General features: G+C 36.3%; 1 protein-coding gene across 6 annotated transcripts in view; it reads right to left on the minus strand.

The window, feature by feature from the left end:
- LOC106872923 (G protein-coupled receptor dmsr-1-like) overlaps positions 1–17,587 on the minus strand; it is a 477,534-nt gene that overhangs the window by 212,396 nt on the left and 247,551 nt on the right. For all 6 annotated transcript variants that reach the window (XM_089353535.1, XM_089353538.1, XM_089353536.1 and 3 more), the window contains one exon: positions 8,032–8,068. The gene's annotated coding sequence lies outside the window, so the exon portion shown is untranslated. The remainder of the gene's footprint in view (positions 1–8,031; positions 8,069–17,587) is intronic.

The following is a 17,587-nucleotide window of genomic DNA, read 5'->3' on the forward strand; positions in this document are numbered from 1 at the left end:
ATGTAATTACGCAACTGGCAAAATAATTTTTCCATGCATTGGAACGCAATTTTCAACCTAGTAAATATAGGAAAATCTTTAATAAGCATCTTGTGAAACTCTGCCACGCATAATCTGGCAGATAATATCGCTGCAATTAAACGTAATAACATTACTATTTTTTTCTTTAGTAATAACAGCATTGATTCATAGAATAGCGTATCCCAAACTCACCCTATTAGATATTACTCTACCGGTCATGCCTGTAATGGTTCGCCTGAAACTGTTATGCCCGAGGTTGATTTCCCCGGCGTTCCCGGTATAAGGAGCTTAAACAAAGGTAGTAGTAGTAGTAGTAGTAGTAGTAGTAGTAGTAGTAGTAGTAGTAGTAGTAGTAGTAGTAATGATTATAGGCAATGAAAAGAGCGCGATACGATTTGATGCATGTTTTGTTTAAACGCTTTCAGTCTACGGTATTTGATGTAGGGGAAGTTCGTTAAAACGTAGAGTTTTAAAAAACGCTGTATAAGAAATGACCTCACCTAGAAGGTCACCTAGAAGGTCACCATGAAGGAGCTGGAGAAAGCCTTGAAAGCAACGACAAGTTCGAAAAACACCAGGCTTGCATGGTATCCTCTCAGACATGCTCAAAACAGGTGAGCAAAACTTCCGTAATGAGCTGTTGAGACCCTATAAAGACTTGTCTTTCAAATAAGTATGTACACCAGGGCTTCAAGGACTCCCTAATAGGTGCCATTTACAAAAAGAAGGGTATCGAGAAAAATGTGATAATCACCGGGGCATTTCTCTGTTGGCCATTGCTGGGTCAAATATGCACATGGAAGTTTTCATCTGCACCAGAACAGATGGGAAACTTTTCCACTTGGCCTATTTTCGTGCCTATACCTAAATCAGAGAAACGTTTATCAGGGAGCCGAATCTACATAATATTGGTATAAATCATTGTGGACCGCTTTTCTTGTGCAGTAGACATGTTGGATTTTGAGATCAACGCTTCGAAAATTGAGCTATTCTGCCAGCTTCCAGCAAGATATCCTAAAAGACTGAGAGAGCGTTTTCAGAGCTACCGTAACATTGCACGCAATACGAAGATAAAGGTGTACAGTACGGCACTGCTACTTCGCCTTCTCTACGCCACAGAATGATGGCCTTCTACCGCAGGCACATCAACTTCCTAATCTGCGCTCCATCTTGCATTTAAGTGTGCAGCTACGCATTGTTGTTACAGAGATCCTGAACGGTGCTGGCGCAGTTAGTGTCGAGGTACTCATTATCTAATCGCAGCTGCACTGAAAGGGACTTGTAACCAGGATGGAGTCGGCTCCTAAAGGTAGTTTTGGAAGGGTAACTGTGCCAGGGCAGGCGGGTCTGTAGTGCCCAGAGTTTTCGAAATATGGATGTGCTAAACAGAAATATGAAGAACTCCAGCATCTCCCCAGATACCTGGGTGGAGAAGACCTTGCAGCGCAATGAATGGCACCAATCGCTGAAGCTCGTAACTCCAGTCATCGAGGAGAAACAATAGAGAATACTAAAGAACACATGAGAGGAGTCACTTCGCCGTTACATCAAGTAGTTTCACCTGTAGTAGATATCATCGCTGCTGCAGGTCAAGGCCAAGTCTTGCGAACCACATGCGAGCTTGCCAGACATGATTACTGAACAAGACCAGTCAATGTGAACGACGACAATACCTCAAAAGCAGGCGAACGAGTTGCCACACGAATGAACAAGAACGGTAGATATCGGTATTTCGGTGTTATTTCAGTATACCGATGCCGTGTACACAACTCAGCTCGAAATAATTGACATCACCGGTCTGACTTATATACAAATATCAAGACTTGTATACAAATAACAAAATGTATCTGGTGGCGTGGAACAGCGCCACACAAGCAAAGCAAAATAAAATTTTGATTTGGAGGAACAGCTCTAATAATGTGAACATTATTGATATTTTGTCTAAACGCTATCAGGCATCGGTGTTTCGTTCAGGAAAAGTGCCTTTGAGACTTACAGTGTAAGAGAAATAAACACTGAATATTTCAAGACCACGCAAAAGAAATCAACCCGTAGGTGAGTGAGAATGGCAGATAGCGATATTTTGCTATTATTATAGCTCATGTTTACCAGCGGTGAGATAAAATAATAGCTCATACATTAACTATGTCAAATCAATAATTTTGACATTATTAGAGTTGTTTCTAACTCAAAAGTTTATCTTGATTTTACTTGTGCGGCGCTGTTACACATCAGGAGATACATTTTCTGCTATTTATATTTAATTCAGACAAAACGATTTGAAATCGTTTCCAGGTTTACTCGAATAGACCAATGAGTAGAAATAAGAACAAAATATCGATATCTACAATTCTCGTTCATCTACAGTCAACCCCTTTCACCTTGTTTTGTGGTATACAGTGCATTTTAAATATTCTGCGTCTTTAAAGGCACCTCCTTTGAATGAGATACCGCAGGCTGAAAACGTTCAAACAAAATATACATCAAGTGTGTTGTATCGAATGTGTGTGTGTGTGTGTGTGTGTGTGTGTGTGTGTGTGTGTGTGTGTACACGCACACATACACTCAGACACAGACATATATGTGCTTGTACACATATATAACGTTAACCAGAACCTAATTTTTTCTAGTACGCTAATCATTTTAAACAATCACAAAAAAAAAGAATATGAAATATATAAATATATTTAGTATATATAATGTTTGCTTATATTCCATCTGTTTTAGATATCCATATATCCATAACTAACTTTGATAACGAATTTAGATAACACACGTCAGACACTGAAATCATAATGTTAAATGTGAATATGCATTATCTACAAGTATTATCCATAAACAACGTGGCGCATGCAAAACTCCTTTCATAAAAACGCTACTAAGTAACCTCTTTAAGAAATTTGTAGATGTAAAACTTTACATGGTGCTCCAGAGACTGATCTACAATCACTCCGATAACAGAGGAAATAGAACATTATGGAAACATTTTAAATGTGCACTATTCAGAGGTAACCACCGAAGAGAATTTTCACTTTGTAAGTAAAGCTTGTGACATTCCCAAACGACGTATAAGCCAAATATTATTTTAATATGGATTACGGCTGCACTAAATGACGATAATGTAATCAGTTTTATGAAGGTTAAAAAGAGCATTTACAATTGTTCAAATGGATTCTGAATTATCCATTTTGTAGTCAAATGAATAATGTTTTCCTGAATATAGATTGGTTAATCGCCGTAATTGCATTATTTTGGTACAACAGAACAAATGTAATCACGTAACATTTCTCTTGCATTTTTCGATATTTCAGCACTTTCAGTTTCGAGTCCCAATTCCCCGAGAAATGAGGAAGGTGATATTTTAGATGTTAGAATAAGAACCCACATTATATTGGTTTAAATGGTTGACATTTTACTTCTATTTCCTGATCTGTTAAAATGATTAACACATTAAATGGATTATGACGTGTGCGTCCTGTATATACAAGAGAAGGCGACGAATCTACAATAATTGTCAGAGCATTAGTTAAAAATGCCTTACTGTGCGGTTGTCCGCGTTCCGCGTTCAAATAACATTGAGGTCAACTCCGATTTTTTCTTTTCCGGATTTGTATCTAAATTATCACTCTCTTTAGCACTTCCCTCTGTCTCTGTCTGCCTCTTTCTCTCTCTCTCTCCCTCTGTCAAATTTAGTCTCTCCCTGTATTGTCTGCTTCTCCCTCTTGCGCTCTCTACCTTTGTCTCTATCTCTGTCTCTTTCTCTCTCTCTCTCTCTCTCTCACTGACTCACTGACTCACTCTTTCCCTGTAGATTGAGTCAATAATTCAAAGACCCAGGTTTCTCGTATTATGTCACGCTCATTCGGCTTGAGAACTGCGCTAAAGTTACATGTAGAATACGCAGCCAATTATGCGTTAACTTCCCAATTAGGAATTCAATTGGTCCAACAACTGAATGGTCATCTTTGAGTTGACTAAGATTTCTTCATAATACAGGGTTTTCGACAACGTTTCTGTCTACTACGTTTTACTGACAAGATACTGCTTAAACTAAAGATATGGTAGAAAGCACTCCTACAAAGCAAAACAAACTGCTTAAACGCAGAGACATACTTGTACCATCGTATTTGTTCTATTGTCTGTTTCGTCTGTCTTCACGTTCTACGTTCAAATTCCGCCGAGGTCGACTTTGCCTTTCATCCTTTCGGGGTCGATAAATTAAGTACCAGTTGCGGACTGGGGTCCCCTCCCCCAAAATTTCGGATCTTATGCCTAGAGTAGAAAATAATTGATTACAAATGTTGGCACAAAGCCACCAATTTTGGGGTGGGGGTAATTCGATTATATCACCACTATTTTTCAACTAGAACTTATTCTATCGACCCCAAAAAGATGAATGGCAAAGTCGATCTAGTCGGAATTTGATCTCAGGACGTGAAGACGGACGAAATGTCGCTAAGTATTTTGCTCGGCATCCTAACGATTTTGTCACCCCCGCCGCCTTTGCCTTATATTTAATATTAATTATTGATATCTCATGCAAGGCTCCAACATTAATTAATATGGTATAATCGATTACGCGGACTTCAGTATTTATTTTATCATCCACAGAACGATGAGCGACAGAGTAGTGTCCCTTTTGATTTTAAGTTAGTAGGTAAAGTGATTCACCAAAATACTGGAGGACATCTTCCTAAGGCTCTAATAATAGCTTATACTCCGTTCTTATTTGTGCACACGGTCAATAATTTTGAGGTTTGGAGTGGTTGATTACATCGACACCAATGATGAACTGGTATTTATTTTAACATCTCATACAGATGAAAAGCAAAGTCGATTTCCGTGACCTTTGACTCAGAATGTAAAGTCAGAAGACATGATGATAAACATTTTGTCCAGCGCGGCAACAATTCTACCAGGTCACCGTCTTACAATAACTTATTATAATAAAATTATATATATAAAGATATAGAAATATATAATTTTTGTTTTTTTAGTTTGAAGAACTTTATCTAAGTTCATACAATTTTATATAACCTTTCACCCACTAGTACACAGATGTTAATGAAAGCTGTCCTCCCGAGTTTTTATACACCGAATGTCGTCTTAATGTGATCTAGACAGCTTTGCGGAAAGACCCAGCCTGACTTTAATAAACAGCGACATCGAAATGATTTTTCTGACTAATTTTGTTTCCGGCATGGAATGAGCCAATTGCTTCACTTATCTTGAAAATATTATGGTCACCTTTTCAAATAGATTGATTGTGCACAAAACGATTGACTTACTGCGTCAGATTCCGAAGATCTCTCACGGCTGCCCCGGGTGATAGGCCATGCCATCATTGGTAATATATCCGAACCAAATCACATTTCCATCATAACATAGTAGATATCTTCCTGGGGCTAAAAAAACAACAGTAGCATCGTCTTCTATGGGACCGTCACAACTAGTTGGCAAATATATTTCACAATTCCGTGCTGCTACCGTTTACTTCTCGCTCATAGATTTAATATTGCTGTGTGTGTGTGTGTGTGTGTGTGTGTGTGTGTGTGCGCGCGTGTGTGTATATGTGTGTGTGTGTGTATGTGTGTGTGCGTGTGTGTGTGCGTGTGTGTGAGCGTGTGCGTGTGTGTGTGTGCGTGTGTGTGTGTGTGTGTGTGTGTGTGTGTGTGTGTGTGTGTGTGTGTGTGTGTGTGTGTGCGAGTGTGCGCAACAAGCTTATTTTCAATTTCTGCCTAGCAAATCCATTCAGAAGGCTTTGGTCGGCCCGAGGCTATATAGATGAAATTCGTAGGAGGTGCCATGCTGTGGGAATGAACTCATCTATCTACCTATCTATCTATCAATCTCTCTCTCCCTCTCTCTCTCTCTCTCTCTCTCTCTCTCTCTCTCTCTCTCTATCTCTCTCTCTCTCTCTCTCTCTATATATATATATATATATATATATATATATATATATATATATATATAATTATGTATATAAAGTAAATATATAAAAGCATTATAACTATTAAAAACAGTAATAATTAGCTGGCTAACAATACTTCTACCTAAGCAGGTATAATATGGAATATTTGAATAAAAGTAGGGTAAAAATACCGCTTGCCAACGATGAAAGCGAAAGCTTCAACAAAACACCAACGCTACGCTAAATACACACACGAGCAATGCAATGATCATCCTACAAAATAGGCCTACCTTCAGAAAGGAATTTGAAGATAGTTTACATATCCCAATATCAATTGATTTCATGCTCTGCATGTGTATGTATTTACCGTAGTATTGGTGCATGTGTGCATATTCATCGTAGTACTGGTGGTTTTTGCCCTTCTTTTATTCAAATATTTCATATTATACCTGCTTATGTAGAAGTCCAGCTAGCAGTCTCAGTATTACTGTTTTTAACAGTAATAATGCTTTCATATATTTGCTTTCTTATCCTTTACGATAGTTTTTGCTTTAAACGGAGCGGGACGTTTAAAGTTAGAAACGCACACGTGTTGACGTAATGAATATTTTAGAAATAGATGTTACTATCTCCAACTGATGATTGCAAAGCATGTTTTCTCATGCACAGCATGAAATCAATTGATATTGGGGTATGTAAACTATCTTCAAATTCCATCCTGAAGGTAGGCCTATTTTGTAGGATGTTCATTGGATTGCTCGTGTTTGTATTGGTGGTTTGTGATTCTTTCGCTTTCATCTTTGGCAAGCGGTATTTTGACTCTTCTTTTATTAATATATACATATATATATATAGATAGATAGATAGATAGATAGATACATACATACATACATACATACATACATACATACATACATACATACATACATACATATTCACACATGCACATATACATTCATGCATACATACATATTCAGGCATACATACACGCATATCTATGCACACACAGGCACACACATGTAGATACATACATACATACATACATACATACATACACACATACATACATACACACATACATACATACACACATACATACATACATACATACACACATGCATCTTATTACCAATCGTTTAGATGAAATTGACAATCTAGTTCCAAGTATCCTAAAACAGAATGGGAGCCGATTTGAGCAGAGAAAGGGTGTTATGAAGAGGAGATTAAAAAGATAAATCGTTAGCTGAAGAGAATGAGTAGAAGCAAGAAATAGAGGGAGGTGTGGAGAGAGATTAATAGTCAACAAAAAAGATTGCTAAGGAAACAGGCAAGCAATCAAGACTAAAAGGTAGGGAAACATGGAAGGAACAGTGAGAGTGAAATTTTTGGAAAAGCAATAATGTTGTAATAGGGAGTTAGCAAAAAGGTAGTGCTGTAGAAAGAAGAGGCAATTTAGTGAAGTAGTAATAGAAAAACATGAATATACTTCATGAATAAATGAAAATTATGATTACATATATGTATTTATATTCACACGTATATTGTATACATTTATATATATGTACGCATATATGCATGCATATGTGTGTGTGTGTTTGTGTGTGTGAATGTGTGTGTGTGTGTGTGTGTGTGTGTGTGTGTGTGTGTGTGTGTGTGTGTGTGTGTGTGCGGAGAGAGAGGGGGTAGATAGGCCGGGAGGGAAAGATTCTATGATAACGAAGTATGGGGAAGACATGTTGAAAAATGCAGATGAAGGATGGGTAGAAATTTAAGAAACGTTATCAAGTTTCTTGGCAAAAAGAATATAAATAATTTAAGCAAGACAATATCAATACAGCAGAAGAAAATAAAAAGAAAAGATAAGTAAATCATATTAGTTTTTGCAGGTAGTACGCTAGTTAGTAATTAAATTATTATTTTGTTTAAGAGTTTAATGGAAAAGTGTTATAATAAATAGAGGCTCTAATGCATAAGTGAATGCCAGAGCTGGCCTAATTGTGTTTATATGAATTTCTCGACACTATTCATCACTAAAACGTCTTCTTGTCGTATTAATTAGTTACGTAATGTTTGAGGTGTTAAATTAGCATTCTACTCACGTTTATCTGTAAAGTGACTCAAGTTATTTCAGATTGCCTGCAAAATAAAAAGAAATGAAAAAATTAATTAGAAATTTCGTTTACATTCATTTTCACAGTTGGACTCTTCATAACAGGAATATTTCTAACATGTGTGTGTGTATGTGTGTGTGTGTTTGCCTTTGTGTGCGTATGTGTGTACATTGCATGTGTGTGTACCGATTAAATATATGTGTCGCTGAAAATTTGGCATTTGATGTGAAGTTGCAACGCTTTACATCAAATAGAATCAAGTAACTCGATAAAAAGCGATCGATAAAATAAGTACTAAACAAACTACTGTGATCAATACACACACACACACACACACACACACACATATATATATATATATATATATATATATATATATATATATATATATATATATATACATATATATATATGTATGCATGTATGTATGTATGTATGTATATACGTACATACATACTTGAACATACACTGTAAGAATATTTAAAACATTCAAACATTCAAGATGATTAGCATGTAAATAGAATCCAGATATTCAATGACAGAATTGTGTACTTGCATACAAGTGTACAGCGTACATAGATGCATGAATACAAAACTACCCTGCTGGTGTTGTCTAAGTCCCGATGAAAGAACTTCGTTTCTAGGCAACATTTCTGTTCTTTATCCATTGGTTTGAAATTCGAAAGTTAAATAAAGTAAAAGATACCAACATACCTAAAAGAATAAAAAGGCGTCAATGTACAGGATTCAATTTCATTGAAGACTCAGTCCCATGGTATACACGAGTTAAGTCGAATCAAGTACGGAATAAAAACACATATTTAAAGAATAGGATAAAGCTCCCTCCCGAGTTATATAGATTCATGAGGTTCCCGGTTTCTGAGGTGTATATATTTCTCATTCATCGGGATGCCGGTCCGCCACAAGGTTACTGAATTTTGACCAGCTGCGTAGAATAGAGTCTACAGCAACATGGAATGAAGCGTTCTACTCAAGAACACAATGCATTTGCTTGTCCAGAAAACGAAACCACATTCTTACGATCATGAGTCCAATATTCTAACCATTAAGATACGAACTTCCACATAGAACACGAAATTAAAAGTGTTAATTTAATGTTTTAGTGAGAGATTGTTTGTTATATAAATCAGATAATATACATAATAATTGATAAATAAAAACGATTACAATATTGCGATCGTTCGATGACGACACTTTAGATATTCGATCAACAGTTTTAGATTTTAAGATTTCTTTGCTTTGCGTTAATTGCATCGTCAGGATCACTGCGTTAACTGTAGTGTCAGGCCATCAGTGACAAAAAGGCGTTAAAAAAACAAAACTTAAATCCTCTTCTTAGATTTTAACTTCGAAAATGAAACAATATTGTAATAAACACATTGCATATAATATTTTTCGGGATTCTCGCATATATATTATCACAGATGTAAATATTTGTCAAAGAAATGAAAATAGTTTATTTGTGAAGAACGCTCGGGGCACAGCTCATTAAGAAGAAATAAATTCATGTTTAGAGCAATATTATAATGAAATATAGTGATAGCTTAAATGATATGCGAGGAAATAAAGTGACCTCATACATATATGGATGTACATGTGTATGTTTGCTTATATACATATATACATATGTGTATGTTTAATTTATATATACATGTAATTTATATATGCATATATAGACACATATATACATGTATATGTGTGTGTGTATGTGTGTGTGCGTGTGTCTAGGTGTATATGTGTGTGTGTACATCCATACATATATGAAATATATCTACTGCAGAGCTTATGATTATTGCTTCCGGAGCTGTAAAATAATGGTATGTTACCTTCATCAGCAGATTGCAAAAATAGGAAACCTTAACAGAAAATTGCGGTTTATATACATAACCAGTAATGTTTTGAATTTAGGACTGGAAATAATTGAAATATCTCAAAATATCGTAAATACAATTAGTCTTTCAGCCTGTTATGTTATTTCTTTTTCCCGCTAATGGCTGCATATATTTCACTAATATATGTCGGTATTTGTTTTATGAAGATAATGTCCATTTTCTAGTGTCCTTTCATTTTAGCCATTACTATTTTCAATATCTTATTGCCTTAAACAATAATTAATTTCATGTTTATCGAGGGGATTTTTTTAGATGCTTGCTTCAAACAAACATTTCGTTATATTTGCGAGATTATTTCTGTTGTTACTATGCCATTGATTTCTTCAAGTTTATTTTGACTAATTTTTAATTTTATCTGCGAATCTTACAGTTTCTCGCAACTGTATTTATTTTTTTCTCAAGTAATTACAACATAACATAATTCGTGATTTAAGCTCCTTCAATTAATTTTCAATGTTAGTTTCCAAATTTCACCAGTTTCGCGTAGAAGCAGTAATTCTATATTCAAACGTTTTGCATGTAGTTATCGGCAGATGAAGGTATGACACCATACTTTATTGTTGCACCAAACGTGAATTTATGCCCGCAAAACATATTTAATATTGAGGTTAGTAAATTATTGCTCTTTATTACATATACAGGCTGTTCACAAAATCTTTAGACGATTTCAAAAAGTCATTACGGAAATCTTAGAAGAGGGGGCAACTTTCTAATGGTATGTCTTTTGTTTTGTCTTTTTTTTTAATGCATGAGACCGCAATTAATATTGTTTTTATGTTTCAGGTCATGACTACTCTACAAGTAAAGGTACAGTGAGTGTCTTGGTTTATCATTTTCCTACGACTTTGTGAGTAGCCTGTATAACCTTGGACTTCGCAAAACTGACCAGTCGAATATACATATCAGTGCATGCGATTACACACTGGCTGCTTAATTATTTAACAAATTATATACGCAGCAACTTTCAATAATCTGAAATGCAAGATATGACTATATTGATAGGGATATAATTTCTGCAAAGAAGAAGTGATCTGAGTAAACTGCATCTTCCCACCATATTATGGTCTGGAGTAATGGAAGCACTTCTACGATGTGTTGCCTTAAATAGGATAGATTTGATACTGTCATTAAGCTTTTCATAAAACGCATAGACACGTAATTCAAATAATAGTAGAATAAACTGTCAATGCGAAACTTGATGTTACAGTCAAGATGAAGTTAATAATAAATTTGACTCTTTTTTCAGTATTGAGTAGCCTGTCAGCAAAAGTCCTGTGCTTTTTAACTAGCTTCCATATAACAGTTTCAGTTTAACATATTTTTATATATTTATAGAAAATATAAATAAATGTATTAGCTCGTGAGTGTGTGTGTGTGTGTGTGTGTGTGTGTGTGTGTGTGTGTGTGTGTGTGCGCGCGTGCGCGCGTGAGTCCGAGCGCGCGTTTGTGAGTGAGTATTCATGGATGTACGTATGTATATTCCTCAAAATAAATTAGTTTTGTTTTCTAGGCCTCATTATATTTTATTATTTTATTACAGTAAACACGAACTAATTTAATGTTTATCGAGCTCTCTCCTGAAATGATTTGCACGAATAGACCATTTTTTTCATATTTACTAGACAATCATTCCCAATAATTACTATTTTACTCATGTCTATAAATTTATTTTAAATTGTTTTCAGAATTATGTACATTTATTAAAGTACTGTTTTTAAAAAACTTTTCAGAAGACAATTTATCGCATAAGAATTCTCAATATTTTCTGCCCCTCCCAATACATTCCACAACACAAGGATAAACTGTGGGTTTGACAGGCTCCTTAACTCTAATTGACAATCAACCTGGAGATGGCTCTCAATGAAACTACTAGCCCCAGCAGGCTCAAAGGAAGTGGGGAACATTAAGATATAGTCGGCAACTTTCATACCGATACTCTCGCAAAATACATCGGTACATATTACCGTAAACGTCATCGTCTTAACGTGAGCGTATTATGCCATGTTTAAATTTAAACGAAAATAGTGAAAATTAGACTCGAGTCGCTGGTGAAGGCTTCAAACTCGAAAAGTACTCTGCGGCATAATAGAGACGACCCGGTCGTCATCCAATTCCTGTTGTGGAAAATGTTATTTGAGTGCACCAGCATGACCGCAGCCACTTGGCTGAAACAGATAAATAAATAAATAAATATCAATGGAATATTTTCTAAGAAGTGAACTAAGGAAGCAAGAATTCTAAAGAGAAAAGCTGGTCTGGTTATCAATCAAGTACTGTGTATCAGGAACGGATAAAATCTCCCTGACTTCGAAATTGAAGGAATAGAGAAATGTGTATCTAGAATTAAATGGAGCAGCATATCACAATCGGTTGTTTGACAATAATCCCTTTGAGAATCTGGAGAATGCGACCGAGGTTTGTTGTTGGCACTCCGTCGCTTACAATACGACGTCGAGGGTTCCAGTTGATCCGATCAACGGAACAGCCTGCTCGTGAAATTAACGTGCAAGTGGATGAGCACTCCACAGACACGTGTACCCTTAACGTAGTTCTCGGGGATATTCAGCGTGACACAGTGTGTCAAGGCCGACCCTTTGAATTACAGGCACACCAGAAACAGGAAGTAAGAGTGACAGAAAGTTGTGGTGAAAGAGTACAGCAGGGTTCGCCACCATCCCCTGCCGGAGCCTCGTGGAGCTTTACGTGTTTTCGCTCAATAAACACTCACAACGCCCGGTCTGGGAATCGAAACCGCGATCCTATGACCGCGAGTCCGCTGCCCTAATGACTGGCCCATTGCGCCTCCACGCGACCGAGGTAAACAGCTAGAATACGACACTGACAGTTGAAATGCCAGCAAGAATCGTACAAGGGGGAAAAGGAATTCGTCGAGAATAGCATCGATGAAGAGCGTCGAGAAATTTGTGAAAGAATGCAGGGCTGTACGTAAAGAAATCGGAGGACCTAGAATCAATCAATCCGTGGACAGTGGAGCACTACGAACAATGGTTAAGAAAAAAGCAAAATAAATTAACATCGTGAAAGATGAGATTACATGTGAAATCATGTAATCAACATATTCATAGTAGCAGGGACTACTGTTGAGGCAGAATTGTTGGGAAAGAAAAGGATAAAATGACCAGCCGATGCCCTGTTGCAAAAGGTGAAATACGAATGACGATTAGTTGCCTTATGAACGATATAAGTAAAGTGAACAAGTAGAAAGAAAGAAGGGAAAGATAAAATAGTTTAAATGTATCACATAAAGAAGATAAAAAATTGTGACGACCATAAAACTAGCGGAGTGAGTAAAAGTAAAAGTTCTTATGATCGGTAATTTTTGCATATTTCAAGCAAATCAGAAACCTATTTCTTACTCTTGAAGGAAAAGAGAGAAAACACTGTCTCAAATGACCAAGCAATTGATTATGTGTCGATTCCAAACTCGGGTAACTGTGCAGGAGTTATACCGAGCCCTATGAGAAACACCAATTTCAGATTGACAAGATGGTCTTGAAAATGTGGTAAATTATATATAATTTTGCAAAGCGAGTGCGTCATTGACATAAAAACATACAAATAATCATACACTCGGCTATCACTTGATGCCTCGGTTTCCACTTGAGACGTTTAGCCTCTATCAATTGTCCTTCACAACTGCCTAGTCTGTACTGTTTACTGGGACATCACTTTGAAACGTGGCCTCTGCTCATACATAAATTTCATTATCCCCACTATCATTAGTAAGGTTGTTTTACTCTCACAACGGTGTACTGCTCCGGAAAATCCTCATGATCTTTATAGGGTATGTAGCATGCTGCAACAACGTTCATCACCATCCCCAACTATACAGCAAAGATGAAAGCAAGCAATTATGGACAATCGCAACAATATTTCTGTCGTGGTTCACATTTGTTCATGCACACTTCCCTATCAGCATCTGGGTAGGGGTGATGCGCACCAGATCCACCAACATCTTTCAGTCTTCATTTTTCTCAGCTATAATTCCAAAGCACACACCTCAATCGGCCTACCACATCGATGGAAAACCTACTTTTCCACACATAGGCAAGTGTTGTCCGAAAATATTTTCACTTTTTCTGTACTTGCTTTTTGAAAAATACTAAAATTCCTCCGTTGAAACCGGACTAACTTTTGTAATATTTCTGGGTTTTCTTTTATCTGGTGTGAAATTTTTATTGTAGCATATCACCTCTTCTGGGTCACAAAAGTACTGAAAATGTAGTCACTCCTGTAGTTGCTTTTCTTATTAATATTTACGCTTTTCCAGGTTATTTTGTGAATCAGTGTATTTTTCGTGTTTACGAAAGTGTCAATTTTACTCAGTTGTCATATTCTGCTGCTTTTCTTTTGAAGAGCTCGATATTGTTCTTTTCAAAATTTCAAAAGTTTTCTTTAAATGTTTCGGGGCATACTCGTTACTATTATCTTTATGGCTAGCAACTCTTCCTGCTGCCCCCAGATGATACAACTATTCACTGGTAAACAGATGCAATCGTTCTTAGGAAAGAAAAGTATTATAAGTGACTGAGTTAAAACGTTACGAATCACCCTACCAAAATGGAGTGGGCCATCAAATAACGTAAACCTCTTTGTTGGCAGGAAGAACAAAGGGAAAATCTTTTCCAGCAAGGAAATATGGTAAAAATATTTCCAGAAGCTTTTGTTCAAGATGTCTTTATTTAGTGAATAACAACAAAAATGAACAATAGCTGCTACTACTATCATCATCATCAGCAGCAGCAGCAGCGTTATTGCTGTTGCTGTCATTATCATTATTATTATTATTATTATTATTATTATTATTATTATTATTATTATCATTATCATTATTATTATTATGTTTTTGTTGTTTTTTTTCTTCTTTCTTCAAATTTTCTTCCATTTCTCGCCGAGTGTTTTCCGTACACTTAAGGCAGAGAAACTCATTGTATGCATTCCCAGTTTACACACTCAAATTCACAGGTAAAATATGTATTTTAAAAAAAATTAATAAATAAAAAAAATCATGATTGGGCGTTGTTTTCACAGCGATAATGCTCTTCTCAGTACATGAGTCGTTCCAGTTAACACGATTTTTTGCACTTCCTGTAGGGATGGTGAGCCTGATATCATTTTCAAATAGCCTCCCGTACCTTATCAGACGGGTAGTCACAATGAGTATACTGGACTTCATATATTTTACCCCAGTGTCCCTTTGATGGTATGCACTGCTCTCTCACTCAATAATAATAATAATAATAATAATAATAATAATAATAATAATAATTGATAGAAAAATCAGCAAGCTCCTGACTTGTAATAAGATGCACCATCCAAAGGCAGACGTGGATTGTCTTTACCTTCCCAGAGCTCAGGGAGGTCGAGGCTTCATCCAGCTTGAATTTACGTACAAAACCACCACAATCGAACTGGCCGAATACCTTGAAACAACCAGCGATCGGATGCTAAAACTTGTTGAAAAACATGAAAGACCAAAAAAACGTCATTCTGTTCTGACAGAGAGCAAAGATTTCGCTATTGATCTCTTAGATATTTACAAGATTTAATCAGGTCGAAGAAAATGCGGCAACTGCTGCTGCAAAGAAAATAAAATTAATTTCAAAGACAAAAGCACATGAAAAATTAGCTATTAGATGGGAACAGAAACCTCTGCATGGTAAATATGTGGGCCCGTAGCAAACAAGCTGATGTCGACCAGAAACACACGCATCAGTGGTTACGAAACTCAGGGCTAAAAACCGAGAGTGAAGGTTTCATATTAGCTGCTCAAGACAAAAGCTTATTAACCCGGATCTACCAAGCCAATGTGGTAAAAATGGAGCTGACGCAAAATTCTGATTCTGTAACGATGAGTTTGAAACTATAGACCACCTAATTTCAGGGTGTATAGTCTTAGCACCTGTAGAGTCGGACAGTATTTACACAGGACAATATGTCGGCATTATAAAATCAAAACCGCTGACAAATGGTATAAACACCATCCTGAAGCTGTGACTGAGGGAGAAAATGTGTCGATTCTCTGGGACTTCCCCGTACATACCGACAAAATTATAAAAGCTAATAAACCGGATATTATTATAAATGATCAAACAAAAAAGAAGTGTTTATTAATTGACATGAGTATTCCTTGCGATCACCACATAGCGGCGAAAGAATTTGAAAAGATCAGTAAATATAAAGACTTGCTAATAGAAATTGAAAAAATGTTGCACCTCAAGGCGATTACCGTACCAGTGATTGTAGGATCTCTAGGAATGATAAAAAAAAAAGGTACTGAAACTTATTTGAAAATGATGTCAAGTTTACCATCCCTACAGGAAGTGCAAAAAATTGTGTTAACTGGAACGAGTCATGTACTGATAAGAGCATTATTGCCGTGAAAACAACAGCCATTCATGAATCTATTTATTTATTTATTTGTTTATTTTACATACATATTTTAGCTGAGAATTTGCGTGTGTAAACTGGAACTGCATACAATGAGCTTCTCTGCCCTAGCTTTTAGGAAAACACTCGGCGAGAAATTGAAGAAATTTGAAGAAAGAAGAGAAAAACATAATAATAATAATAATAATAATAATAATAATGGCAATAATAATTATTATTTCATTGCAAGATTGTTTTGCACGCTTCAGTGCAGACATGCGTGTGGTTGAATTTGACAATAATTTCTAGCCAGTTAACTTCAATGGCGTTACTCGGCACCTCAGGGGCTCTCCTCGGATCCTACTCGACAAATTTCCTAGCTACCTTAGTGTCATACTTAGTCTGATCCATTTTGCCAACGGCTTTTGCTTCATTATTAAAAAACACATTCGTGCTGTAAACTGGCTATACATTTCACATTAATGGTGCTCCTACACCCTTTGGTGGTCTCAGTGGTGATGTTGTATAAGATAGCAACAGCGACATTGTTGCTTTTGTCATCATCTCTTAATGTATAGTTGGAGCGGTGGTAGTAGTGGGCATGTTTCTCCGTGATGCTAAACTTTGTTCCCGACTGAGCAGGTGCTATTTGATTTTAGCTTCACTTTGATGTCGTCGCTACTCTTGTAGTTCTCGTTTACATTACTGTTGAAGTTACTACCACTTATCGTAGTGGCGCTGTTAGTGTTAGAAACTGAAGTTTGGACTTCACAATGGGGAGACTGTCTGTTCATAGAAAGCGTCATGAGGAGTTTTTAGTGACAAATTATATTTCATTTTGCAATCATGTCCCAATTCCCTCTTTTGTTGATCTGCTGGCGGGGAAGATACTATCCTCTAAATTAATGGCTTTTTGTTCCAGAAAAAAAATTCAAAAACATTATTTTGACGTTCTAGAAAACATTTTCTCTTTCTTGATTCATATTAAAGCAGCTCTTTTATAATCCCCATGAGGTATAACATGCAAAATCATACCATCACAAGCTGTAAAATAATTATAGTTATTATAATCTGTTATAGGAAATTCTAGTTTCTTTTATGGCCAAAAGCGTCTGAGAGACTGGTATTTGTGTAAACGTGAAATACATGAAGAAAACAACAAACAAGCGACGGCAGGGCATGTTCATCGAGGAAAATAAGAGACAAATTAATAATTCTGTTATAATGACAAGGAGTAGATT

This window comes from Octopus bimaculoides, chromosome 6 (genome assembly GCF_046866305.1).
Source record: "Octopus bimaculoides isolate indiv1 chromosome 6, ASM4686630v1, whole genome shotgun sequence".
NCBI classification, from domain to species: domain Eukaryota; kingdom Metazoa; phylum Mollusca; class Cephalopoda; order Octopoda; family Octopodidae; genus Octopus; species Octopus bimaculoides.